Source organism: Sus scrofa, chromosome 8 (genome assembly GCF_000003025.6).
Source record: "Sus scrofa isolate TJ Tabasco breed Duroc chromosome 8, Sscrofa11.1, whole genome shotgun sequence".
Lineage (NCBI taxonomy): Eukaryota > Metazoa > Chordata > Mammalia > Artiodactyla > Suidae > Sus > Sus scrofa.
In genome coordinates, this window is record NC_010450.4 from 29598688 (window position 1) to 29625809 (window position 27122).

At 48.2% G+C, this 27122-nt stretch overlaps 1 long non-coding RNA gene across 1 annotated transcript; it reads right to left on the reverse strand.

Annotated features, from left to right (window-relative positions):
* Nucleotides 8734-26786, reverse strand: LOC106504619. The gene is made up of 3 exons (XR_001298249.2): nt 22505-26786; nt 18280-18393; nt 8734-11641 (listed from the first exon to the last, which is right to left on the reverse strand). It is a non-coding gene; the product is annotated as an uncharacterized LOC106504619 (long non-coding RNA).

Here is a 27122-nt window from a genome sequence, read left to right on the forward strand (position 1 = left end):
ACCAACCTAGAAGAGAGGGTTAGAACTTTCAGTCCCGCCTCCTGATTTCCAGGGAGGGGAGAGGGGCTGGAGGTTGAATCAATCACGGGTAACCAATGGTGTCATCAGTTCTGCCTCCGTTATGAAGTCTCCATAAAAACCCAAAAGAACACGGTTCTGAGAGCTTCTGGGTTGGTGAACATGTAGAGATTCGGGGAGAACGGAGTGCTGGGGAGGGCATGGGAGCTATTTCCCCCCCTTGCCCTGTGCATCACTTCCATCTGGCTGTTCCTGAGTTATATCCTTTAATAATAAATCAGTTATCAACCGTATAAAGTTGGTGATTAAGGGAGTTCCCTTCATGGCTCAGCAGTTAACCATCCCGAGTAGGATCCATGAGGATGTGGATTTGATCCCTGGCCTGGCTCAGTGGCTTAAGGATCTGGAGTTGCCGTGAGCTGTGGTATAAGTTGTAGATGTGGCTTGGATCCCGAGTTGCTGTGGCTGTGGTGTAGGCCAGTGGCTACAGCTCTGATTCGACCCCTAGCTTTGGGAACTTCCATATGCCGTGAGTGCGGCCCTAAAAAAAATCAAAATCCAAAAAAAAAAAAGGTGATTAAAAAGAACCTACTTGTAGAGCACAAGGAAATTTACTCAATAGTTTATAATAAACTATATTGGGAAAAAGAATGGAGCTATATATATAAAATAATTGATTCACTATACACCTAAAACTAATACAATATTGTAAGTCAACTACGCTCCAATGATTTTTTTTTTTTAAATCAGTAATCTAGTAAGTAAACTCGATTCTTGGATTCCATAAGCTGCTGGAGCAAGTTAATCAAACCCAAGGAGGGGGTTGTGGGAACATCTGATTCATAGCCAGTTAGTCAAAGCATAGGTGACAACCTGGACCTTCAGTTGGTTCTGAAGTTGAGGGGCTCTTGGGAGAGCGTGCCCCGGGGGGTGTGATGCTCTTCCAGATAGACGGTATCAGAAGTGAGTTGGAAAAAAAAAAAAAATGGGAGTTCCCGTTGTGGCGCAGTGGTTAACGAATCCGACTAGGTACCGTGAGGTTGCGGGTTCGGTCCCTGCCCTTGCTCAGTGGGTTAACGATCCGGCGTTGCCGTGAGCTGTGGTGTAGGTTGCAGACGCGGCTCGGATCCCGCGTTGCTGTGGCTCTGGCGTCAGCCAGGGGCTACAGCTCCAATTCGACCCCTCGCCTGGGAACCTCCATATGCCGTGGGAGCGGCCCAAAGAAATAGCAAAAAGACAAAAAAAAAAAAAAAAAAAAGAAGTGAGTTGGCTGTAGCACACCATGTTGGCATCTGAGGATTGCTAGCTGGTGTGCAGAAACCCACACACACTGGAGCTGGTGGCAGAACAGTGGCAAAGAGACCTGGCTTCCACTCTTTAAATGTGTAGTCTTTCTAAAATTAGTTATGTTACATAGTGTTTAAAAATGCTTAAAGAAGGTAATATAGGTGATACACACTTTATTTAAGACTCCATGGGAGTTCCCGTCGTGGCACAGTGGAAACAAATCCGACTAGGAACCATAAGGTTGCAGGTTGGATCCCTGGCCTCGCTCGGTGGGTTAAGGATCTGGCGTTGCTGTGAGCTGTGGTGTAGGTTACAAGCGAAGCTTGGATCTGGCGTTGCTATGGCTCTGGCATAGGCCAGCAGCAACAGCTCTGATTAGATCCCCTAGCCTGGGAGCCTCCATATGCCGTGGTGTGGCCCTAAAAGGACAAAAGAACAACAGCAACAAAAAGACTCCATGAAGTGGACAGCCTCCTTTCAGAGAGCTGCCAAATGGGGTGGAAGGCAAGAGACGTTTGAAGGATAACACTGTTGGTGGGAACGTAAATTGGTACGTTCACTATGGAAAACAGCCTGTGGGTACCTCAGAAAGCTCAATATAGACCTACCATATGACCCAGCAATCCCACTCCTGGGCATATATCCAGACAAAGCTTTCATTCAAAAAGATACACACACTCCTATGTTCATGGTAGCACTGTTCACAGTAGCCAAGACATGGTAATGACCTAAATGTCCATCAACAGATGAATGAATTAAGAAGATGTGGGACATATACATAGTGGAATACAACTCAGCCATAAAATGAACAAAATAGTGCCATTTGCAGCAACATGGATGGAATTGGAGACTTTCATACTCAGTGAAGTAAGTAGAAAGAGAAAGACAAATGCCATATTGTCACTTATATATGGAATCTAAAATATGGCACAAATGAGCCTATCTGCAGAAAAGAAACAAACCCATGGACTTGGAGGACAGGCTTGTGGTTGCCAAGGGGGAGGGGGAGGGAGTGGGATGGACTGGGAGTTTGGGGTTAGTAGATGCAAATTACTGCATTTGAAGTGAATAAGCAATGAGGTCCTGCTGTATAGCACAGGCAACTACATCCAGTCCCACGTGTGAAGGAACATAACATGATGGAAGATAATATGAGAAAAAGAAAATACATGTGCATGACTGGGATTGCCAGAACATTGTAAATCAGCTATAATAAAAAATTTTGAAAAAGAAAAAGAACATCCGAGTTCCTGCTGTGGCACCAGAGGATCTCTGGAGCGTTGGATGCGGTCAGATCTGATCCCTGGCCTGGGGACCTCCATTTGCTGCAGGGCAGCCAAAAAAGGAAAAAAAAAGAACAAGAACAACGAGGCGACAAATAGAAAATACCTGATTGGGCCATGGAGTCAACCTTGTTTAGGGTGTGACGTCGCAAAGTTGGCTTGGCTTTTGGGGACAGGCTGACTGGACAGACGGCGCTTCTGGTCACACGGGGCATTTATGGGGGCATGAAATTATCTACTCTTTGGTTTGCTGACCTGGCACCTGTGCCGGGAGTGGCTTCATCTTGGGCCTAGAGATTTACTTCAACATTGCACATGGTAAAAACTCCAACACACAGCAGAAGCGGACAAAATAAAAGCGACGTCTTCCCAAACCCCCTCGACCCTCCTTCTACTACCCGAAGGCAACCACTTTGATCAGTTTCTTATCTCTCCTTCCACAAGTCAATGGTACTACAGGAAATGCGTATGGAAACATTGTGGGTTGTAAGGACTTGGCGGGGAGGAGAGGGGAAGGGTGTGTGCTGCTGTTTCCTAAGGGGTAGGGGCCAGAGATGCTGCTAAATATTCCACAGGGCCCCGAGAGCCCCCACAACAAAGAAGCTGGTGCCCGCAGTGTCAACATTGCATTGCTGAGAAAGCCTGCCGTGGTTTTGAAGCCTGAGTGTATTGGAAGCCCCTGGAGGGTGTGTTCAGACACAGATTGCTGGGCCCCACCCCCAGTTTCTAATTTGGTAGGTCTGGAGGGGGGGCCCCAATTTGCATTTCTACGAGTTTCCAGGTGATGCTGAGGTCACCGCAGGCCCAGGGACCCCACCTTCTGAAGCTCTGCCCGGGCCTTCCCCGTGTCTGCATGGACCAGGTGGTTCCCCAGCACCAAGCCATGGCTCCACCCGTAAGAAAGGCTGAAAGAGAGGAACACGGTCCGTCCTGGGCACTCAGAGCAGCGGAGGCCATGTCCATTCTCCGTCCATTGGCGAGATTTTGTCACAGAGCCATGTCCTGCTGCCCACGAGGCTGGAAGATGTGGTCACCAGCAGAGGCCCACGAGCCCTGCAGGGATTTTATTACTGAAAGGAGGAAGAGAGAACAGGCAGCAGGACAGTCCGTGGTCTCTGCTGAGAGGTCTGGGGGCCTGCACGTATCCTCTCCCTCCTCTTTGGCTGCTGCTCTCCAGACATGTCCAGCTCCCCGCCAGCACGCCCCAGCCTCAGGACACTTGCGCCTCCTGTTTCCTTTGCTCTGGAAGCACTTGGCTTCTTTTCTCAGAGGCGGCCCCGACCACCCTGCCCAAGTGGTACCCAGGGCCGCCTCCTCCCATTACCTCCTCTCCCCTATCCTGTTTCTCTGTCCACCCTACAGAGAAGTGGGTTTCTTTCCTTCTCTATTTGGCCCTGTCACGAGGTTTAGGAGGGCAAGACTATCTCCAAATAGATTTACGCTGAGGCTTTAAATCCTTGAGCCTGTTCAATGCCCATTTATTTGCAATATTTTCTTTGAGCTTCTTGCACTCAGCATGGTGGCAAACAGGTCCATGACTCTGGAGCGTTACTGCAAGATCCTCTGTCTCTCTGGGGTGGCCTCGTTTCTCTGTGTCTTGGGGCTGCGCTTTCCAGCTGGGATGTGAGCCAGAGGGAACAGAGCGAGCTGGCAGCAAGTCATCTGAAGGAGAAAATGCCATTCCTCAGAGGAGCCTGTGATGGTCACACCCATTCAGCAGAAGAGCCCAATCAAGGGAGACGCCTGGATTCATCTGATTTTACCCCCACCAGAAAAACCGTCTCCTAGCTAAACAAGCTTGATGAACAAGATTCTTAATAGCTCAAAAGTGCCTTATCAGCTTAAGCTGATCTCAGAAAATAAATATTTCATAACTGTGATCCTATAAGCGGCTCCAGAGACAGAACAGCTCAGCCCCCGCTGGATCGCTGGATCATTCTTACCGATAAAGCAGGCAATCGCCCACTGCAAAAATAACTAGAATTTCCGTGACTTCATGGGGGACCAAATGGAAATGCCCTTGCCATGTGAACGCTAAAGTCAGCCCATCGCCAAAATGTGATCAGAGGCCAGAAGGGAGCCAACAGGCTTTTGCTTCAACTAGAGCCACTTCTCAAGTGGGATCTAGTTAACCTGAGCCCTCAAATTGAATGTTTATGCCTCAATTTTAGGGAACAAGGACATACCTACAACAAAATGAGCTCATTGAAAGGGTCTGGCTGACACCAAACAGGAACAAAATGCCAGCAGCCAGCGGCAGGCCTGGAACCCACGTTGGCTCTGTGGCTTATGCCTTCTCCATCGACGGCGCTCACCACTTGGAACCACGGCCCCCCCTGTAGCCTGGCAGCCTCCTGTGTGATTAAAGACAGGCCGGCCCTGGTCTGTGGGACAGAGATTTTCAGCATCACTGGTTACACCAAAAACAGTTTCCCTTAACAAGAAAAGGCCAGTTAACAGAAAAACCTCATTTTTCTTAGCATTTTAATTTTTGTGATATTATGGTGCTAAGAAGCAATGAAATGATTTTTCGAGGGAGCATGCTGGAGCAACTTTTCTGGGATATCATATCTTCTGGGACAAGTTGTCCACGTGGGCTTTTTTGGATGGACCTAAGAGTAGCCCAGACAAAATCAGGGGAGGCCCAGCTTTGCCCACTGGCTCAGTTTGGGGTGAGTGGTGCTTCTGTAAGTGTTGCCCTTCAGCCGGGTTGTCTGGAAGAGATCATAGTGTTCAGATTATTCCCATAAATTCCCTTGGAGCAAAGGTGGTGATTTTTCTTACTCCTCAGCTTCCAAACCCTTTCAGTAACTGGCTTGGCAGCCGCATTATGGGCAGTCAGGAGAGAGGGCACATGCCTCAGAAAGCTTGGCCACATCGGGGCGTGGGAAGGCTCCAGGGCTGTGCCAGAAACCAGGGTGGGGACCTGTGTGAAACCTTGGGTTGCCTCCACGGCTTCAAGACGGGTGGGCACCAGCCACAAAGTCCCCTCTTGGCCCCTTCCGGGTTTTCCAGAAGGTTCTCGCCTGTTCTGCACAAGGCAGGCATGGTAATCCCGTGGTTTAATGGGGGTGAGCGCAGCTGCTAGCAGCTCACCCGTCAGGGAGTGCCTTCCTCCACGTTCCCTGGTAGGATTAGACCTCATAGAGCGCAGGTCCTCAGAGCAGCAAAAGAAAATATTTTTCATGTGATGTCTTGGAAACTATTTCTCACAGGCAGAGGCTCACTGAGCCTTCAGGGGCCGCAAACCTAAAAATGTTGCAGACACTTTGGAAACCAAAGATTTTCTGAGACTGTGCAAAGGCTGCCCATGGTCTTCCTGCTGAAGATTCTTCCCTTTCACCCTTTTTCTTCCCCCAGGAGCCCTGTCCCCTGGGAGACTCCTTTTATGCCTCCGTGGTGGCAGCCTGGTCCCAAATGAAGCCTTTGCTCCAGCTATGACAGCCTGGAGAGAAGGGAAGACACCATCTCCTCTGATGGGGGGTTCAAGGCACAGCTGTTCAGATCTTTGGGTGGCGGGGGAATGGCTTTTTATGTTTTATTCACAGTGCCCGTGATTCATTCCCACCCAAGCTGTCGGGAGACTGGCTAGGAGAAGGCAGAGGGCAGTGTCTCACCCCGGCCTGCACCAGAACCCTGCTTCCCTGCCATCATCCTCACCCTTGTCAGAACCCCGGAGCAGGTGGCATCAAAGACTCCAATGGGGCTCCCCTCCCCCACTGATAAGCCAAAGGGAAGTCCAGCCAACGCTCTAGGACTGTGCCATCCAGTAACATGTGCCCGCCGACCAAGCGCTCGAAATGTAGCAAGAGTGAACTGAGATGTACTGTAAGTACAAAATACATGCCAGACTTCTATTTTATTTTTTCTTTTTTAAAGGGCTGCCCCTGTGGCATATGTAAGGTCCCAGGATAGGGGTCGAATCGGAGCAGCAGCTGCTGGCCTATGCCACAGCCACAGCAACACAGGATGCTTAACCCACTGAGCGAGGCCAGGGATTGAACCCACGGTCTCATGGATACCAGTCAGGTTTGCTACCACTGAGCCACAACAGGAATGCCTTCTGTGTTTTTTTTTTTTTTTCTTTTTTTTCCTCCACACCAGACTTTTAAAAACATCTTTTTTTTTTTTGCATTTATTTTTTATTTTATTTTATTTTCCCACTGTACAGCAAGGGGATCAAGTTATCCTTACATGTATACGTTACAATTACATTTTTGTTCCCCACCCTTTGTTCTGTTGCAACATGAGTATCTAGACAAAGTTCTCAATGCTACTCAGCAGGATCTCCTTGTAAATCTATTCTAAGTTGTGTCTGATAAACCCAAGCTCCCGATCCCTCCCACTCCCTCCCCCTCCCATCAGGCAGTCACAAGTCTTTTCTCCAAGTCCATGATTTTCTTTTCTGAGGAGATGTTCATTTGTGCTGGATATTAGATTCCAGTTATAAGTGATATCATATGGTATTTGTCTTTGTCTTTCTGGCTCATTTCACTCAGTATGAGATTCTCTAGTTCCATCCATGTTGCTGCAAATGGCATTATGTCATTCTTTTTTATGGCCGAGTAGTATTCCATTGTGTATATATACCACCTCTTCCGAATCCAATCCTCTGTCGATGGACATTTGGGTTGTTTCCATGTCCTGGCCATTGTGAATAGTGCTGCAATGAACATGCGGGTGCATGTGTCTCTTTTAAGTAGAGTTTTGTCCGGATATATGCCCAAGAGTGGGATTGTGGGGTCATATGGAAGTTCTATGTATAGATTTCTAAGGTATCCCCAAACTGTTCTCCATAGTGGCTGTACCAGTTTACATTCCCACCAGCAATGCAGGAGGGTTCCCTTTTCTCCACAGCCCCTCCAGCACTTTTTATTTGTGGATTTATTAATGATGGCCATTCTGACTGGTGTGAGGTGGAATCTCATGGTAGTTTTGATTTGCATTTCTCTTATAATCAGCGATGTTGAGCATTTTTTCATGTGTAAAAACATCTCCTTAATAATGTTTATGTTATTCCATTTAGAAATGATACTCTGATATACTAAAAATCTATTATTAAAATTAGTTTCACCTGTTTCTACTTTCATTCGTGGGGCTACTAGAACACAAAATGATCTATGTGGTCTAAATTACATTTTCACTAGACAGCACCCCTCTAGAAACTGAAAGAAACTTCAGTGTGGCCTGAGGGTTAGGAATGTTCCTAGAGATACGAAGAGTGGAGAGAGTTCCCTTGTGGCTTGGCGGTTAAAGAACCTGACTGGCATCCATGAGGATTCAGGTTCAATCCCTGGCCTCGATCAGTGGGTTAAGGATCCAGTGTTGCCATGAGCTGTGGTGTAGGTCACAGATGCAGCTGGGATCCTGCGTTGCTGTGGCTCTGACGTAGGCCGGCAGCTATGGCTCCAATTCAACCCCAAGCGTGGGAACCTCCATATGCTGCAGGTGTGGCCCTCAAAAGCAAAAAAAAAAAAAAAGAAGAGTGGAGCTGCCCTGAGTTAGGAGGCTGTCACCACAGAGTGAGAGGAGACTTTTGTTGGGGAGAAAGTGTCTTCACTCACTGGCCGACCAGCAGGGACAGGGCAGCAGGGGCAGCAGGATACCAGCCGGATTTTAACCAGGCACCTATTTCAGATGACTCAGCTCCAGCCAGCCTTCTGGCCCACATGGCACAGCCTGGGCGGGAACTGGGAAGCTGCACTATGCTCGTCTCCAAGCCCAGGAGGAGAGGGCCCAGGTTAGCCCTCAAGTCGTGTGTACAGGCGGCGGCCAGTGCAGAGGCATTTTCGCAGCTGGGCAAAGAGTCCATAGGAACAGCTGCCGTTTCAATGCTGCTGAACTGTTTGAAGCAGTTGCAGTCTATTCGGTGTTCTCCAAAATCCCATTCGGGGAGTTCCCCTTGTGGCTGAGTGGGTTAAGAACCTGACTAGTGTCTGTGAGGACATGGGTTTGATCCCTGGCCTTGATCAGTGGCTTAAGGATCTGGCGTTGCTGTGAGCTGTGGTGTAGGTCAAACATGTGGCTCAGATCCCGAGTTGCTGCTGCTGCGGTGTAGGCCAGCCGCTACAACTCCGATTCGACCCCTAGCCTGGGTGGGAACCTCCATATGGCTTGGGTTCGGACCTATAAAAGAAGCAAAAAAAAAAAAAAAAAAAAAAAAAAAAAATCCCATTCTGCTGGTGTAATTATTACCTGTGTTTCACAGATAAGGAGGCAGAATTCCCAAGGGTTCATAAGAGTCAGAAAGTCACACCAAGTAAGTCACCAGGGTTTGCCCCACCTCCCTAAGCTGCGCCCTCAACCACCTGTGCCACCTTGTTCCAACCTCCCCTTGGCCCCCAGGTCCCACCCCAGCGGCCGGGGCCGCCAGCTCCACAGCTGGCTGCTGGCCCGGCGAGCTTTTCTGGACTCAGCTGGCTGCTCCTCATCCAACAGGTAGAGCCCGAGTCCACCCAGTGCCCAGCCCTGCACCTCGGGCAGTGGAATGTGAGCGAGGCGGGGGCCGTGTGCTCTCTGAGGCTCTCCGCTGGCCGGGGAAGTGCCACTAGGGCAGGAGGGTCACCCTGCCCCTCCATCAGTCCCCAGGCGCTCCCTCCAGGCTTGCATTTGCTCCAGGGCATAACCCTGCTGGGGGGGCGGGGGGCGGGCCTTGGTCGTCCAGCCGTCTGTTTTCTGTTTCACCCTGGCAGGTCCCATCTGGCACTCAGATATTATAAATAGCTGCTGCTGGGGTGTGCCTTGGGTGGAGACCTGGAGGCTGTACTCCACCCCGAAGGGGAAAAAACGCTTATTTAATTCATTTCTGCACTTGGAAGCTTCGAGCTCTCTCGAATGCCAATGCGGTGGCAGCTGCGGCGTTTTTTTCCTTTTTTCATCCCGAGATGGCCTGTCTGAGTCTCTGGGCCTGTTGACTTAAGCTCTTAGAGGAGGCTGGGTGGGGCGGGCTTGGCAGGGCTGCAGCTGCTCTGAACGTGGGCTGGCTGAGCTTTGCTGACTTTCTGCCCACGGGTGGGGAGCGGGCAGGGTTCCAGGGAGGGGCCCAGCCCTTCCCTGTTTCTTCCAGGATGCAGGAGCTTGGGGTAAGAGGAAACCTGTTTCCCTGAGAGCAGGGACTCCAGCCAGCCAGTGCCTGAGGAAGCCCCCAAACTAGAGTCTTAACAGATGTCCCCAGAAGGGCTCTAGACCTCGTGGCTCCCCTAGAGCTGGGTCTCTGCACCACGCACCTGGCATCCGTCACGTGCTGCCTTGTAGATTACGTCCGCTCTAGGACACTGTTTCCTTGTGAGTGTAGTGGGGGCTGCGGCACCCACCCAGAGTTCTGGGGAGCGTGGTGTGGCCCAACGCATGGCAAGTGCTTGGCACCGTGCCCGCACGCAGGGAGGGCCCACAGATGCCAGCTCTCAGCAGCTTCTGTATTAGGTTGAAGCACAAAGGCAGATACCACTCAAAGAGCAGGTCCTGAAAGGTTCAGTGCAACCTCCAGGAAGATCAGACTAAGTTGGAGGGCTTCCTGTTATCAGCCAAATGTTAATATCTGAAACCATATTTAAAAATGAAAGCACTACATAGTAAATATAAAATGCATATTAATCCATAATAAAAACAGCATTACAAGATCATGTGTCAGTAAAAAAGCAAAGCAAGTGGGTATGGCAGCAGACAAAGACAAGAAACATCCCAACACTCGTGCTCCAGCAGGCTTCACCATTATTAAAATCCTTGAGGTGTGACATTTTGGCTCCTTTTCTATGCATCTAATAACTTGCATGCATGCGTGTGCGTGCACGTGTGTGTGTGTCTGGGTGGGTGGGGGCTGGGGCTCTGAACTAGAAGGACTAAGTAATGAGAAACACTTCTCTGTGGATGTGCCCAGGGCTGGTAACAGTCTCAGTGCTGTAAGAAGTGGTGACTGGGGGTTTCCTTAGGATCTGCTTGGGGACTTTTTCTGCAGAAAAAGCGGAGGCAATGCTGTAAGTTTCCTGCATGTTTCCTGCGGCCAAGAACCCACTCCTTTGGGACTGCCTAAGAATAAGGGGAAAAATCCTCAAGGAAGGCTCAGGTCCTGCCATGCAGCAAGGGGAACTCAACAATTAGTGGAATTTGGGCAAAATCATGAGTATGATGTTATTACTAAACAAATATTGAGTCATCTGTTCATTTCATAAGTACCTTTTACTGCATGGTTAATAAGGATGAAAATGTGTTATTCATTTTAGATTAAATCCAGAATCCATTCCAGTATCTATAAGAAGGTAAGATTCGAAGTGATTCGCACATTCTCCAAATTCCATCAGCTGTGAGACATTTTGGGTGTGCAAAGATGACTGGCTGCCTTTCGTTCCTTTGATCTCCATCCTTCGTTGGCATGATGGAGGAGGAAAAGGAATACGGACGGGGCCTCCCTAGAGCAGCATCTTAGGTGGAACTGGGTACCCAACTGAGTGAACAATTTGAACCCAACACATCCTCAGTCGCAGAAGTGGGCCAAGTCTCTGGGCACCTGGGACCACAGCTTCGCCCCCTTCTAGAACTGGGATCTGATGCTCAGGAGATCTTTGTGCGTGTGCTTCACCCCTGGGAAGAAGCACGCCCTCTCATGCAGAGGCCACGGCCTGGACTCCATTCTCATCCCCCGTGTCCAGTGTGTAAGTGTGGCAGAGAAGGAAGGCCCGATGACAGACGTTTCAGTGCTTGCTGGGTGATAACTGTCTTGCAGGTGCCTTGGGGGCGCAACAGACCCTCTGAACACAGTGCCCGTGAGTCACACTCTTTGGAGACTATCAGGTGAGAGAAGCTGCTGGCAGGTAACGGAGGGATCCCTCTCTTCACATGGGTCCTGGCCTTGGGTCCTCCACGGCAGGTGAAACTCTTCAGGGGTGCAACCTTTTATTCACTCTTCTTCCCTCTCCCCAACTGGTGAGCGTCTCATCATCTCCCAGAATACCATTTAACGCCCCCTTCTTCCTAGACTGAGTCTTTGCTATCAGATATCAAGATGTTTTGTACAAAGGCATCAATGTCACTTTTCAGAGGGACAATGTTTTTAAAAGCTGAAGGCAGAGAACATGGAATAGGTGCAGGTCAGGCCATTGGTTTCATTCATTCATTCATTCATTCATTCATTCATTCTTTCTTTGCCTTCAAGTGCCTAGAGAAACATATCTCCTTCTTTTTTCCTTTTATGGCTGCACCTGCAGCATATGCAAGGGCTAGGAGTTGAATTGGAACTGTAGCTGCTGGCCTACACCACAGCCACGGCAACAGCAGATCCAAGCTGAATCTGCAAACTACACCACTGCTCACAGCAACGCCGGATCCTTAACCCACTGAGCAAGGCCAGGGATCGAACCTGCATCCTCATGGAGACCAGTTGGGTTCTTAACCCTTTGAGCCACAATGGGAACTCTGAGAAACATTTCTTTCCTTTTTTTTTTTTTTGTCTTTTTGCCGTTTCTTGGGCCACTCCCGCGGCATATGGAGGTTCCCAGGCTAGGGGTCTAATCAGAGCTGCAGCCACCGGCCTACGCCAGAGCCACAGCAACACGGGATCGGAGCCGCATCTGCGACCTACACCACAGCTCATGGCAATGCCGGATCCTTAACCCACTGAGCAAGGCCAGGGATCGAACCTGCAATCTCATGGTTCCTAGTCGGATGCGTTAACCACTGAGCACGATGGGAACTCCCAATTTGTTTCCATTCTTAAATTTCTCTCACCATTCTGGTCAAGGTGATCAAAAAACAAACTAACAAAAAAAAAAAAAACCCCACCAAAAACCAAAAAAACCCAACACACCCTAAATCTGATCTTGTCTCTCGGCATCTCTGTTGAATTCACTGACTGCCTCTCCCTTCCACCTGTTACTTCAAGGCCCTTCAAGGCCTGTAGCCATGGCTGCTGTCAGCTGCCAGCCTTGGTTCTCCTTCCCTTTGTGTCCTGCAGTGACTGTCTTTCAGATCCTCAAATCTGCACCGGCCTCCCCTCCCCCACACGGAGCCTTTGCCTGGACTGTCCCCTCCCTTCACTCCTCACCCCAAATTAACTCCTTTACTTCAGATCGCAGTTTAAACAGCACTTCCTCAAAAAGGCTTTCACAGCCTCCTGGCTTGAACAGCTTCCTTCCATGTCCCACAGCGGAGTGATGCTTATATATTTCTCTGGGTGGTTATTTGTGCTGGCAGACATTAGTCGGGCTCCAAGTCAGATTATTTGTTGCATGAGCCCAGGGCTGCGCCTGTTCTGCTCACCATCGTACACTCAGAGCCACGCACAGAGCCTACCAAAGTGCTGAATAAATATTTGTCAAACACTTGAACAAATTTGCAGGCTGGGCTCCCCTGCCTTCAGCTGCCTGAGGACATCCTACTGATCCCGCCAGCTCCTTGGTGCTCTCTTCTGTGAAGCTGATGGACTCATTGCCCGGGAGAGTCCGTCACGCCCTCCTGAGCGCCCACTGTACCTTGACTGTAACGTTGTCCTTATCACCTGCTACCGCAACGATTGAATGTCCATCAAATCATGGAGCAGTAGACGGTAGGTGCCTTGAGGCCTGGACGGTGTATCATTCGGCTTTCAAGTTTGTATCTCTGGCACCCCACAGGGCGATCATCATAAAGAAGGTACCCAATCCAACGAATGATGAACGAAAGGATAAATGAATGAATGAGCAGATTACAGGGAATCCGTATGATTGTCAGTGGAGGGGGAAGAGGGGAGGCCTCGGGGATTGTGGAAACAGTGTGGGACTCTCGGGTTCAGAGGCATCAGGAGTCACCGACGGCAATTTAAGTTGAGTTCGAAGTAGTATCAGCCTCTATAATGTTTATATTACCGGGCTTGAGGAAGTGAGAGGCGTATCGAAAATAAAACTATCCTTCATGCAATCAAGAAGGTGAGGTTTAAGAAGAAGCCCCCAAATTACTTTCAACTCATGAGTGAGGGTGCAAGAGCGGAGTAAAAGTGGGTCCTGTTAGTGGACATGGGTTACCTAGGAAAATAACACCTCATGTGAGCATGGCCAGAATGACTAAATTAAAACCATGGTGAAAAAAAAAAAAAAAAAAAAAAAGGAGTTCCCGTCGTGGCGCAGTGGTTAACGAATCCAACTAGGAACCATGAGGTTGAGGGTTTGGTCCCTGCCCTTGCTCAGTGGGTTGACGATCCGGTGTTGCCGTGAGCTGTGATGCAGGTTGCAGATGCGGCTCGGATCCCGCGTTGCTGTGGCTCTGGTGTAGGCGGTGGCTACGGCTCCGATTAGACCCCTAGCCTGGGAATCTCCATGTGCCGCGGGAGCAGCCCAAGAAATAGCAAAAAGACAAAAATAAATAAAAAATAAAAATAAAGCCCTTTGTCAATTTAAAAAAACAAAAACAAAAACAAAAAACACCATGGTGCTACTGGCACACTGGAAAAGCATGAAACAGGGATAGTGAACAAATGAAATTATCTGTCTATTCCTATCTATCTGGCATCCATCCATCATCCAAGTATGTATATATGTCTCTGTATACCTATATCATGCATGCATGTATGTATGTACATATGTTTTTGTTTGTTTTTTTGGGTTTTTTTTTGGCTTTTTAGGACTGCACCTACGGCATATGGAGGTTCCCAGCTAGGGGTCAAATCCAAGCCACAGCTGCTGGTCTATGCTACAGCCACAGCAACCCAGATCTGAGCCACGTCTGTGACTTACACCACAGCTCACGGCAATACCTGTTCCTAAACCCACTGAGTGAGGCCAGGGATCGAACCTGCATCCTTATGGACACTAGTTAGGTTCATTTCTGCTGAGCCACAAGGGGAACCCTCCTGCCTGTAGGTATCTAATCCATTCCCTATCCTCTGTCCACTCCATGAAAGCAGTCAAGGCAGATCCGAATTCTGTGGGGACTTCCGTTGACTCTTTAAATTTTATTTGGTAGCAGCAGAAGCCATCTACCCCCTGTGATGACTTGGTCAAGCCAGGGGTCTTACTGTCACATTGAGGCAATTGAAAAAAACAACAACAACCTTGGAGCTGCACAAAGCAGGCTGCCTTCTGACCTTAGCATTCCACACCCCAGGTGACAGTTAAAACCCTGCAGTGGGAGTTCCTGTTGCGGCTCAGTGGAAACGAATCCAACTAGGAACCATGAGGTTGCAGGTTCGATCCCTGGCCTTGCTCAGTGGGTTAAGGATCCAGCGTTGCCATGAGCTCTGGTGTAGGTCACAGATGAGGCTTGGGTCCTGCATTGCTGTGTCTGTGGTGAAGGCCTACAGCTCTAGCTCAGATTCGACCCCTAGCCTGGGAACCTCCATATGTCATGGGTGTGGCCCTAAAAAGACAAAAAAAAAAAAAAAAAAAAAATTAAAGCCCTGTAGTGGAGCTTTCTCTCCCTTTTCCGCCCTTGGCTCAGACTGGCCTGGACCTGGATGGCTGCCTGGGGAGAGGGGCACATCCCTTCCTCTCCTCTCCCTCTGCTCTCCTCCCCTTGCAAGCTGCTGTTTCCCTCTGTTCCTGGATCGAAGCCCAGAAAGGGGAGGGGTACGGGGCTGGGACAGTTCTCACGTGGCTGGGTGGCCGAAGCCCTTTGGGCCGGCAGCTGGCCCCGGGGGGTGGCCTGGCGGCTGATCAAAGCCAGCCCTGGCTCGGGCTCTGTAGAAGCCTCCAGCTGGACCCCTGATTCCTGAGGTTCCCATGATCCAGGCTGGAGTTCTCCATCCCTCTGTGTGGTCTCCTGGGACTCCTGCCCTGGCTCCCAGGCTGCTGGAGGTGTAACAGCCACCCCCTTTCTAGAAGCTGTCCATGCTACGGGCCCCAAGACCACCCTACACCGGCTCCCCTTCCCACGGGGCCCACATCTGGACTTGGGATGTTCCCTTGGCTCTGCCACCAAAGAAATATCTGTTAACTTTTGAACCAAAGTCCTATGTCCTTTAGGTTTATTATCTCAATTAATGTTCACAGCCACCTCTGAGGGAGGTAAATCTGGCAGGCCCTATCCATGGGTATTTATTTAAAGTTTTGTCTTCAATTCTGTCATCATAAAACATGGCAGGCATTTTTCATTTTATGATTGATTTTTTCTTCTTTTTTCACAGGCACACCTGCAGCATATGGCCTATGCCACAGCCACAGCAACACTGGATCTGAGCTGCATCTGCAAACATGCCGCAGCTTGCAGCAACACCATATCCTTAATCCCATATCCTCACAGACACTATGTCAGGTTCTTAGTCTGCTGAGCCACAATGGAAACTCCTCATTTTGTGATTGACTTTGATTGTAAACATAGGAATCGAGAGACTGGGGCTTTATTTCAGCTTGACCATGAGTTCACCGTGAGGCTTAGGGTAAGCCAGGAATATCTCTCATCAACGCCAAGGTTCCTTCTTGCACTAAAATTCTGTGACTTAGGAAATAATTCTAGAATAAGGAATTATATGTAGGTGTTTGTGGTGGGAGAGGCAAAAAGGCTAGTTGGGGAGTTCCCTTGGTGGCTCAGTGGGTTAAGAACCTGATTAGTATCCAAGAGGATGCAGGTTTGATCCCCGGCCTCGTTCAGGGGGTTAAGGATCTGGCCTTGCTGTGGCTGTGGTGTAGGCCGGCAGCTGCAGCTCCAGTTCAACCTCTAGTCTGAGAACCTCCATGTGCCGTGGGTGCAGCGCTAAAAAAAAAAGCTAATTGGGATCTAAGGCGTGGAGCAGCCCAGGCTGTTCAGATATATGTAACCCTTAAAAATCTTGATCCTCTTGAAATTTTGAAAAAAAAAAAAAAGATTTTTAAAGTGTCTTAAAATCAAGGTCTTTATCATTGCTAAATCACTGCTCTCATTTATAACCCCAAAGAGAAGTCTTAATAAAAAGAAAGGTTTCAGAAGCACGTGGTTTCAAGAACCATGAAAACATTTGTTCCTTTGGTTTGTTAACTCCACTACCAGAAATACGGTCTTAAAAAATACTCAGAAGCAGACCCAAATATGCTCGTGTAAGCGGATGAATGGCAGTAAAAGGCAGGAACAGCTCCCCTTGTTCAAGTTCTGCCCACAAGACACGGCTTCAGAGAGGGGCTCCAGCCACACTGAATACAGGCTGTCTTCCCGTTTTCATCATAATACCCATCCCTGTTTAATGCAGCACATGTTTATCTGCTGATGTGTTTATCTTCTTTCTCCCAACCAGGAAGTTAGCTCACGGAGAGCAGCAGGGGAAGATCCACGTTTTGTGGGGTCTGAAGAGCTTATGTACTTGAGATCCTTTCTAGGAAAAGCCACTAGGGCAGTGCCCATCATGGCTCGGTGGTAACGAACCTGATGAGCATCCATGAGGACACGGGTTTGATTCCTGGCCTCACTCATGGCTTAAGGATCTGGCATTGCTGTGGCTGTGGCGTAGGCTGGCATCTACTGCTCCGATTTGACCCCCAGCCAGGGAACTTCCATATGCCATGGGCTCGGTCTTAAAAAGACAAAACAAAAAAATATATGGCCATCAGGAGTTCCCGCTGTGGCACAGGGGTTGTGAACCTGACTGCAGGAACTCAATGTCACTGTGGAGGTGCAGGTTCGATCTCCAGCCTGTGCAGTGGGTTTTAAATGATCCAGTGTTGCTGCTACTGCAGCACAGGTCCCAGCTACGGCTCGAATTCAATCCCTGGCCCCGGGAACTTGCATAGGCCATGGGTGTGGTCATAACAACAACAAAAGAGCCATTAAAAAATAAGCATAGAAAATTGAGCATAAAGATGAATATGAGTGAGAAGAAAAAGAAAAGGCCCTTGCAAGTCTCCCCATTAGCCTTACAGTGAAGCAGCCTCAGAGGGGAAGGGGCTTGGTCTGTTTGGTTCAAAGCTGTATCTCCAGGACCTGACACATAACAGGTGCTCAGGGAATCCTTTTGGAATGAAAGAGGGATGGACAGTTGAGATTGGTTAAATAAATGAGGAAAAAGAGGTGGAAAGATGTTACAGAACTGGCCTCCAAACACCCAGAGGAAGTTGTCCTGTGTCCTGGGGGACTTTTCAACCACATGAGTCCCTTGATGCCACCACTTTCCCCTCTTTCCCCTTCTTATTTCCTCTTCCACGCTGGCCACGTGACTGTCACTTCCACTCAGGGAAGCCATCTGGAACCTTCCCTACTAGATAATATCTCACCCCCAATTAGAAATGGTCCTTTCCTCCTTACTCGGAGCCCTGGTATCACGATGGTTGAGAGAGATGCTTAAATGACAGTAGGAGGCGAAGATTTCCTGGGGATTCGGTTATCCCCGCTTCCCCTACGCTTCCTGATGAAGGTTAATCACGAGGGGCATGAAAACAACACACCATCTAATGAGAAAGGAGGGAGGGGCCACGAGGAACTCATGGAGGCTGGCTGAGATTTTGGTTTCTTTCCTTCCTTCCTTCCTTTCTTCTTTTTTTTTTTTTTTGCTTTTTTTAGGGCGGCACCTGAGGCATATGGAGATTCCCAGGCTAGGCATCAAATTGGAGATGTAACTGCTGGCCTACACCACAGCCAGAGCAACTCAGGATCGGAGCCGTGTCTTTGACCCACACCACAGCTCACGGCAATGCTGGATCCTTAACCCACTGAGTGAGGCCAGGGATCGAACCTGTGTCCTCATGGATGCTAGTCAGATTTGTTAACCACTGAGCCACAATGGGAACTCCTCAGTTTCTTAATGGGTGCCATGGAAATTACTTACCAGGAGTCACCTGTGATAGCATCGTCCAGGGGGTCAAATGGTGAGGACTGAGTCAGCTGGGGGTGGTTTCTGGAGTGTCTACTCACCATCAGCCTCCGCACAGTCCTGGGGATGCTGCAAAGAAGCAAAGAGACACTCTGTGTGAGTGAAATAGTAGGTCCTAGTACGTAATGTCACAGTGATTAAAACAGGTTTCCTTCTCCCATCCTTTTTCTGTGACCTTTCTCTGTCTGATTTGAATTCATGATTTTCTGCATGCATTCCTCAGGACGCCAGATATAGGTCAATAATAATATACAACATGGCACACATACAACCTGCAGTATATGGAATGACTGGCCAATGGGGACCAGCTGTATAGCACAGGGAACTCTGCCCAGTATTCTGTGATCATCTATATAGGAAAAGAATCTGAAAGAGAATAGATGTTGTGTATGTATAATTGAATCACTTTGTTGTACAGCAAGAATGATCACAACATTAGAAATCAACTGTATTTCAACAAAACTTGAAAAGATAAAAAAAACCCCACATAACAAACAAGTAAAAAAAAAAAACAAATAACACATAACAACCAGTGCTATGTTCCAGGGGCCCATGTGTGCCCAGCAGAGGACTGAAGGCTTCAAATACACTGTCCCATAGAGTTTCAATAACCCCTGTGCCTGAGACTGTTCTCCACTCTCCATTCTTCTGTTCTTCCTTAATAATAGAATCCTGCTTTTTTTTTCTTTTTTTTTTTTTTAGCTAGGCACATGACTTCCTTCAGTAAGATCACCCAGCCAGCTTATCTTGCAGCTCTGTGTGCCAAAGTGGTCAGTGGCACATAAGCAGAAGCACAGGGTGTGATTTTCAGGAAGCATCCCTAGCGGGAGGACCATACCAGTTTTTGTGTCTTCCTTTCTATGCTCACTGGAAGGTGGGCCTGATGGCCGGACGGGAACAGCCATCTTAGACCAGGAGGTTGACACTGTTGACAATGGTGAAGCATCAAGAAGGAGCCATAGCTCCCGACAATCTTGGGGAAGAATTTTGAGGGTTTCGGTCACTGCAGCTGAGCAGTCCTATAGAAACACCTGCAGAAGGTGGTAGAAGGAGGGGTTGGAGAGGGTGCCCTTTGGGGTGGAACATGCCTGTGAAAATCACGCCTCCTCTACATTCACCAGCCTTGTGACCTTAAGCAAGTTACTCAATTCATGTTTGACTTCTCATTTGCAAAATCAATATAAAGAAAACCTCAATGGACTTGGAGGGGTGGATTAAATTATATAATATACTTGTGCCATGGTGCCTGGCACAAGATAAGTGCATAGAAAATGGGAGATAGAGGAGTTCCCCTCATGGCGCAGCAGAAACAAATCCGACTAGGAACCATGGGGTTTCGGGTTTGATCCCTGGCCTCGCTCAGTGGGTTAAGGATCCAGCGTTGCTGTGAGCTGTGGTGTAGGTCGCAGACGTGGCTGGCTCGGATCTGGTGTTGTGGCTGTGGTGTAGGCTGGCGGCTACAGCTCTGATTCGACCCCTAGCCTGGGAACCTCCGTATGTTGCGGGTGTGGCCCTAAAAAGACAAAAAAAAAAAAAAAAAAAAAAAAGAAAAAAAGAAAATGGGAGATATATTTATTCTTATATTACAGATGAGGAAAATCATTAAACCTCAGAGAAATCAAACAACTTCCCCAAAGGCATGCAGATAAATACTCTGGAGAGTTTAGATGCCAAAGCCCCTAAGATGTGTATATTTCCATGACATTGACCACCACGGATACATAGAGGAGAACAAGGAAAAAAGTGAGATCTTCCTCACATCTGTTAATGAACACATCTAGAGATGCACGCACATGTGCGCGCGCACACACACACATGCACACACATGGCTCAGAGCATTCTTTGAATAGAGAATTATTATTTCTTACAAATTAATCTGTCGATATGGGAACGTTTATTTATTTGAACTGCCACGTGCCAATATCAGAAACTCGGCGCAAAGCCGCTAACAAGCTGCGCTGTCGTCTGCTGATCCCTCTGGGTTGTCACCAGTAGGGGCTCAGTCTCTGTGACCTTGTCACGCTCTGCATTTCCTTGCACACCAAGCACACATTGTAGTTTGCAGATGAGTTGAACTCAGAGATCGGTGTTTCAAGCCTGCACCAAGAGTGTCTTTCCTACCCAGACTTCGGATGAGGCCAGGGCTGAGGTTTGAAGGGGATAGTTTCTGGGCAGCTTTGGACTCGTGATAACGAGGGTGAGCTCCGTGGTCTGTCAGCCGAGGTGGACAATTTAAGGAAACTATGAGCCGCATGAAGTTAGGGGCTTGTCTGTTTTGTCCACCGATGTATCTTTACCCAGAAGGGCTTGGTCACCATGCAGTCAATGAACTTAGAATAAATGAGAGCTCCGGGATCGCTCTGCGACAGTCACGGATGCTTGAGGCCACTGACTTGATGCCCATGGGGCTCCCTGTTGGGGTCCAGGTATGGGGAGCTCTTGCCCTGATTAGCTCTCTGGGCCCCAACCCCACCATTCTAACAGCATCCCATTGTCTTTGCAGGGAGCGTTCCCCCACGGCTGTATTTTTGGAAGAGGGTGGTGGTGGTAGAGGAAGTGCCTGCCCTGTAGAAACCAAAAGGGCCAGATCCTCTCCCTTGGAACTTTAGATCTGAACCATGGCTGCCAGGATGGGAAGGTTGGAGGCCATTCACCACAAGCCCAGGGTTGGGGTGGATCTACACAGTCCTGTGCAGGGTTTTGCAATATTCCTGCAGCCCCCATTTCCCACCCCAGACTTCTGACCTTCCATGGATTTTTTTTTTTTTTTTTGGTTTGTTTTTTAGGGCTGCCCCTGTGACATATGGGAAGCTCCCAGGCTAGGGGTAGAATCTGAGCTGTAGCCTACACCACAGCTCACAGCAACTCCAGATCCTTCAACCCACTGAGCGAGGCCAGGAATCGAACCTGCATCCTCATGGATACTAGTTGTGTTCATTACCAATGAGCCACAGTGGGAACTCCTCTTGGTCAGGTTCTTAACACGCTGAGCCACAAGGAGAGCCCCTGATCTTCTAGGGATTCCGATGTGCTATATATAAGGTCTCTGAATACTCCCCAGCCCCTTTGTTTCTTAAGATGCCTTGCAAACCAAATCGCAGGAGGAGATGTTGCTGATCATGCTTGTCTTCCCAGATAGGCCTGAAAAGTATTTGGTGAATTTCCAAATGGCCGTTTGGGAGCAGCGGAGAGAAATTCTACAATTAAGGCCAGTATTCTTCAGTTTGAAATACGGAGACTGGAGTAATTGGAGAAGGTGATAGTGACTGTTTCTGAAACGATTATTAGGATCGACTATTTGGCACCGAAAATGCTGGAGAGAAGGCTGGATCCCTGGCTAAATATGGTGCCAACACCTCGTTTTACAAGGGCTGATGCGTTTTTCTCATCCACCAAGAATGTTCATTGGCAGGTTTTTCTCTGGCCCTCGCAGCGCAGTTACGGTGGTGTGGCCTCTTGACATGCAATGATTCTGGGTCACTTTCTCAAGCTTGAACTTGTGGATGTGGCAGTGGCTGTTTCCAGACAGAAAACACTGGAATCCTGGAAAGAGGTGAAAAAACTACCAACCACGATTTCGCACTTGGATCCAACTGACTTAGGAAAGCAAGCCCTGAGGGTTTTCCACGTGCATGAGAGACCCAGGCGCTCTGTCCCACCCTCTGAGGGCTCGCCTCTGAAGAGGGCTCTTGCTTTGTCTACATGGTATCAGAAAACATTCCTGCTGTGTTTTATGCTTTTTTGGTCTTTATACCAAGAGAAGAATGATTTTGAGACTCCAGTTGCATACGCCACCTTTAAGGGTATAATTTCTGTTGGCGTCGTGAGTGCTTTTCTTCCCCATCTTTGCTGAACCCATTGGGGGGAGAAAAAAGACAGAGGAGAAGGCAGATGGAGCCCCAAATCTCATCTTTCTGCCTGTTAAAGCTGACAGCAGAAAAAGCAGACTAGATCTGTGGGCAAATGGACTGCGGATCTGGGGCCAAATATTGGCAGGGCTGCCCTTCTGGCTACCGCTGTCCTCTGCACAGGGCAGGGGTGGAGTGAAGCTTTACTGCTCTGCTTCCTGTTGGGTCGAGAGCCATATAGGGCATTTCTCCTCTGCTGTTTGGAAGAGAGGAAGAGGAAGAGGAGGCACGAGGGGCCAGGCCGGGCATGCCCAGTCTCCCCAGAGACTCACCCATCAGGGCAGCGCCTCCACCATCCAGGAAGGGGTGAGTGGGGGCTGCCGGAGGGCCACTGTGTTCACGGGCACACAACACAGCAACGGGAGCATCTTCATTGGAAGAAGACTCTCTCCAACAGTCTGAAATGCTCTCAGTCGGCGTTTCCTACTCATCAGCTTTAGTTTCTATTCCTGTCCCCACTCCCCGCCCTTGAACCCTCTAATGTGAGCAAGAAAGAAAAACCACCCAGTGTGAAAAGAACCCTGGATTGGGTGTTGGGAGACCTGGTCCTGGTTGAGGCTGGCAGGTGAGGCACAAGGGCTCTGAGGGTCTTGTCTTCCTGGAGGCTCTGTTCACCTGCTGCCTGAGGTGGGGACGTGCACGCCTTGCTCAGCGAGCCCAAGGACCCCAATGCTCCGGGTCCCCGCTTTTCCCGCTGGGGACCTCGCCTCTTCTCTCTTCTCACCCTGGTTCCTTCCGTAGTCTTTTAGACGGCAGTAGGTCTTTCCCACATAAACACCCTCTCCAGCAACTTCCCAGTCTCTGTACCTTCTTCTTTGTAAGACAACATGTTTAAACATTGTTGGACGGTCCCAGCTCTGGGCTCAGCCACCCTTCAGAGCAGCCTGGCCTCTGGCTTCTGGCCATGCGATGCCCCCACGTGACTCTCACTCAAGTGGCCAATGGCCTTCATGCGGCTCAACCCAGCGGACACTTCCGTTCTCTTTGTACTTGATTTCTCAGCATTAATCAACACTGCTGACCATTCCCTGCTTTTCAGAAATCTCATTTCCCTTTGTTTTCCTGACACCACACTTTCTTGGTTATTTGCCTTTGAAGGCTCTTTTTCTTCAAGTCAGCTGGGTTGTGGTGTTCTGCAATCCCTAGATGTTCTCTAGTTTTCACTCTGTTCTTCCTCAGTGGAAGAAAGTTAGACCATTTATTTATTCATTCAATACATTTTGTTGTTGTTTTGTGGTTGTTTTTAGGGCTGCACCTGCAGCATTTGGAAGTTCCCAGGCTAGGAGTCGAATTGGAGCTACAGCTGCTGGTCTACACCACAGCCACAGCAATGCCAGATCCAAGGTGAATCTGCGAGCCACACCACAGACCACGGTCACCCACAGAGCAGGGCCAGGGGGTCAAACCTGCGTCCTCATGGATACTAGTCAGGTGTGTTTCCGCTGACCCACAATAGGAACTCCTGCAATATATTTTAATGAGCAACTATTATGTGGTAAGCACCATTGTAGGCATGGAGAATTCAACAGTGGAAAAAATAACAAAAAATCTCAAATTCCCTGCTCTGATGGGGCTTAGGGGGACAAGGAAGTCAGTAAATAAATATGTATCAACCGTAATAAGTTCTATAAAGAAAAATAAATTGGGGAGAGGGAATAAGTGTGTGTATGGGGGGAGTGATGCTATAGTTCCATTGAAGGGTCAGGGAGGCCAGACTCTTGAAAGAAATGAATGAGGACTTTTGGTATTGGGGTAATACTGGCTTCATAGAATGAATGAGTTAGAAAGTGTTCCCTGCTCTTTTATTTTTTGGAAAAGTTTGAGAAGGATTGGTGTTCATTTGTTTCAATGTTTAATAGAGTTTGCCTGTGAAGACATCGGGTCCTGGACTCTTTATGTGGGGAGGCTCTTGATTGCTGATTCAATCTCTCGCCATAGGTCTGTTGTGGTTTTTCCACCTCTTCTTGAGTCAGTTTAAGCTGTTTGTGTGTTGCGTTTCTAGAACCTGATATTTCATCTAGGATTTCTAATTTGTTGGTGTACAACTGTTCACAGTATTCTCTTCTAATCCTTTTTATTTCTGTAAAGTTGGTTGTAATAGCCCTGCTTTCACTTCATCTTTTTCTTTAGTGGTCTAACCAAAGGTTTGTCAGGTTTTGAAGTGGGTGACCGAGCCGTGGAGCTCTCTGTTGGCAGAACCTTCCAGGCAGGGTGACAAAAAACACCAGCTAACACTCACTGAGAACTTCTGTGTGCCAGGCATGTATTCCAAGTGTAGCAATTATTATTATTATTGCTATGATTATATTATTATCATTCTCACGTTTCAGATGAGGAAACTAGGGTAGGGCACAAAGGGGTGAGTGAACGTGCCCGAGATCCCCTGGCTCATGGGGCAGAGTCATGACTGGAGCCAAAAGTCTGACCCCACGGCCGTTACCATCTATGTATTTTTACCTTTAATGGTCTGGGAAGTTCAGTGAAAAGAATTATTATCATAGCAAATATCAAATCAAAGGCAACAAAACAAAACCGCATCTCATAGGTCTCAGTACAGCATTTTTCTTTTTTAGAAACATACAAGAAATGTGTCGTTTCCAGCTTGGAAAAACAAATGATACAATCATTTCACCACCTAATTTTATTCCCCAGCTGGTTCTAGGATATTTATAACTGGGGTTGGACCATTTCTGCTACATTTTGGGTTTGTTAAAAATCTTCAGCTATTTTCCAATATATGTCACTTTATAAAATGTATATTTTCCAAGTATTTTTTTCCTTCCTGGGGAAAAAAAAGCACGTTTCAACAGCACGCAATCCAGATGCTTCTGATTTGCTTGTACTCAAATCTCAAAAACGTTGCTTTATAAGAGCTGCTTTATTCTTCTTCAAATTCTCTGGAATAAGAATTTCTTAGTATTTCCTTCCTCTCAAACACTGAGTGGTATTTTGATAAGGGAAGGAATATTCTGATATCACCACCATTGGTTTGGTTCAAAACCAGAAGCCAGGGCTTCTGAAAGGGCTCTGGAAAAACATGAGATGATTCAGAGCCTCCAGGCAGCTCATGGCATAGGTTAAGCTCGCTGAAGTCTCCAAAGACACAGAGGAGTTTTTACTTAGGCCTTTCTTAGACACTCCACAGTGGAGCTGAATCTTTCCTCTGCATAGAAGAAAAAAGGTGAGGGGGAGAAGAAATTTCTCTTGTCAGCTTGAGCTTTAAAAAGAAGAAGGAAGTATGTGGTGCTTGGATGTTTTTAAGTTCAGGCATATGTTAGAGGGGAGGAAATGAGACAGAGTGAGAAGCAAAGTGCTGACAATAAGGATCCTGCATGGCCTCCGAATGACCCAGGAATCTCACCAGTTCCTGTAACAAATGCCACAAAATATGCCTCATGCTAAGAGCGAGTTTTGTCAAAGAAGCATTGGCATTGAGTGAAGTCAGCAGAATTAGGAGTGGTGTCAACCAAGGTTCCTCTGTAAGATGGGAACTCAATTTCCCTTTATCCATCCAGCCATCCGTCCGTCCGTCCATCTGTCTATTACTCCTTCCTACTATCCATCCCAGAAATGCTGGGGAGGCCAGGCAGGAAGGAAATGGAAATTAAATTTTATTATTTGCTACTCCAGTCATGACAAATAGGCTTAATCTCAGGGCAACGCTGATAGACCGGTTGTGGTTAGGCCTGGAATGCTGTGTTAGGAAGGATTCTGAGGTTCAGTCTGTCTTCCTCAGCAGAGAGTGTTGGACTAGGTTTAGAAATATCAGGTATGAGCATGACAGTAGTGAGTGTCAGCAGTCACCCCATTCTCAGACCCACGAACTGTGCTGGTTAGACAGGGGAGACAAAGGGAGGGTTAGACTGATACCTACCCAAGGTGGACGGGAGTGAGAAGGGCTGTGCGTGGTGAGGAGGGCATGGCGGGACTCTAGGAATGAGGGCTTGGCCTGGGCAGTAGGTGCAGCTCTGCCAGGAAAGCACTGACACTTCTAGCATATGGGGAACCTCTCCCTGCACTGGGCCAGCCACCGTTTACACGGCATCCAGATCCCTTAGCTTCCTGTTATTGTGACAATATGAGAAAGCATCTCTGGACCATTTGCTGAAATATTGGGAACTCCAAAGTGATGGAGAGCAAATCTGTGCAAGCCGGACAGCCCCAGAATCTTCATCTCACCCCCTGAGAAGCTGCTTGCACCCCAGAATCTGTCTGAGCCTCCATTTCTCACTGCAGAATGAAAAGACCGAGGCGATGGGGGTTAGCAGATGCACCCTGTGACATAAGGAAGGGATAAACCACCAGGCCCTACTGGAGAGCACAGAGAACCACAGTCAATATCCTGACATATTGAAAAAGAATATACCAAAGAATGCATAGGAGTTCCTGTTCTGGAGCAGTGGAAATGAATCCGACTAATATCCATGAGGATGCGGGTTTGGTCTCTGGCCTCACTCAGTGGGTGGGGAATCCGCCGTTACTGTGGCTGTCTTGTAGGCCAGCAGCTACAGCTCCATTTTGACTCCTGGCCTGGGAACGTCCATTGCTGAGGGTGTGGCCCTAAAGCAAAAAAAAAAAAAAAAAAAGAATGCGTGTATGTATAACTAAATCACTTTGCTGTACAGCAGAAATTAACCCACTATAAATCAACGTTATTTCAATTTAAAAAAACAAACAAAACCAAAAAACCTTGACCTTACAGGATGGCAGTGAGGATTAAAGGTGATATAAAGGGCCCAGCTTACAGTAACACTTTCTAAATGGTTTCTCTTTTTATAAAATGCCTTTGGTTTTACCTCAGCTTTAGGATCTCTAAGCTTTTATCAGTCAATCAATAATTATTATGGGTGTACAAAAAGGAACAGAAAGGGATCTAACTCAGAAAACCTT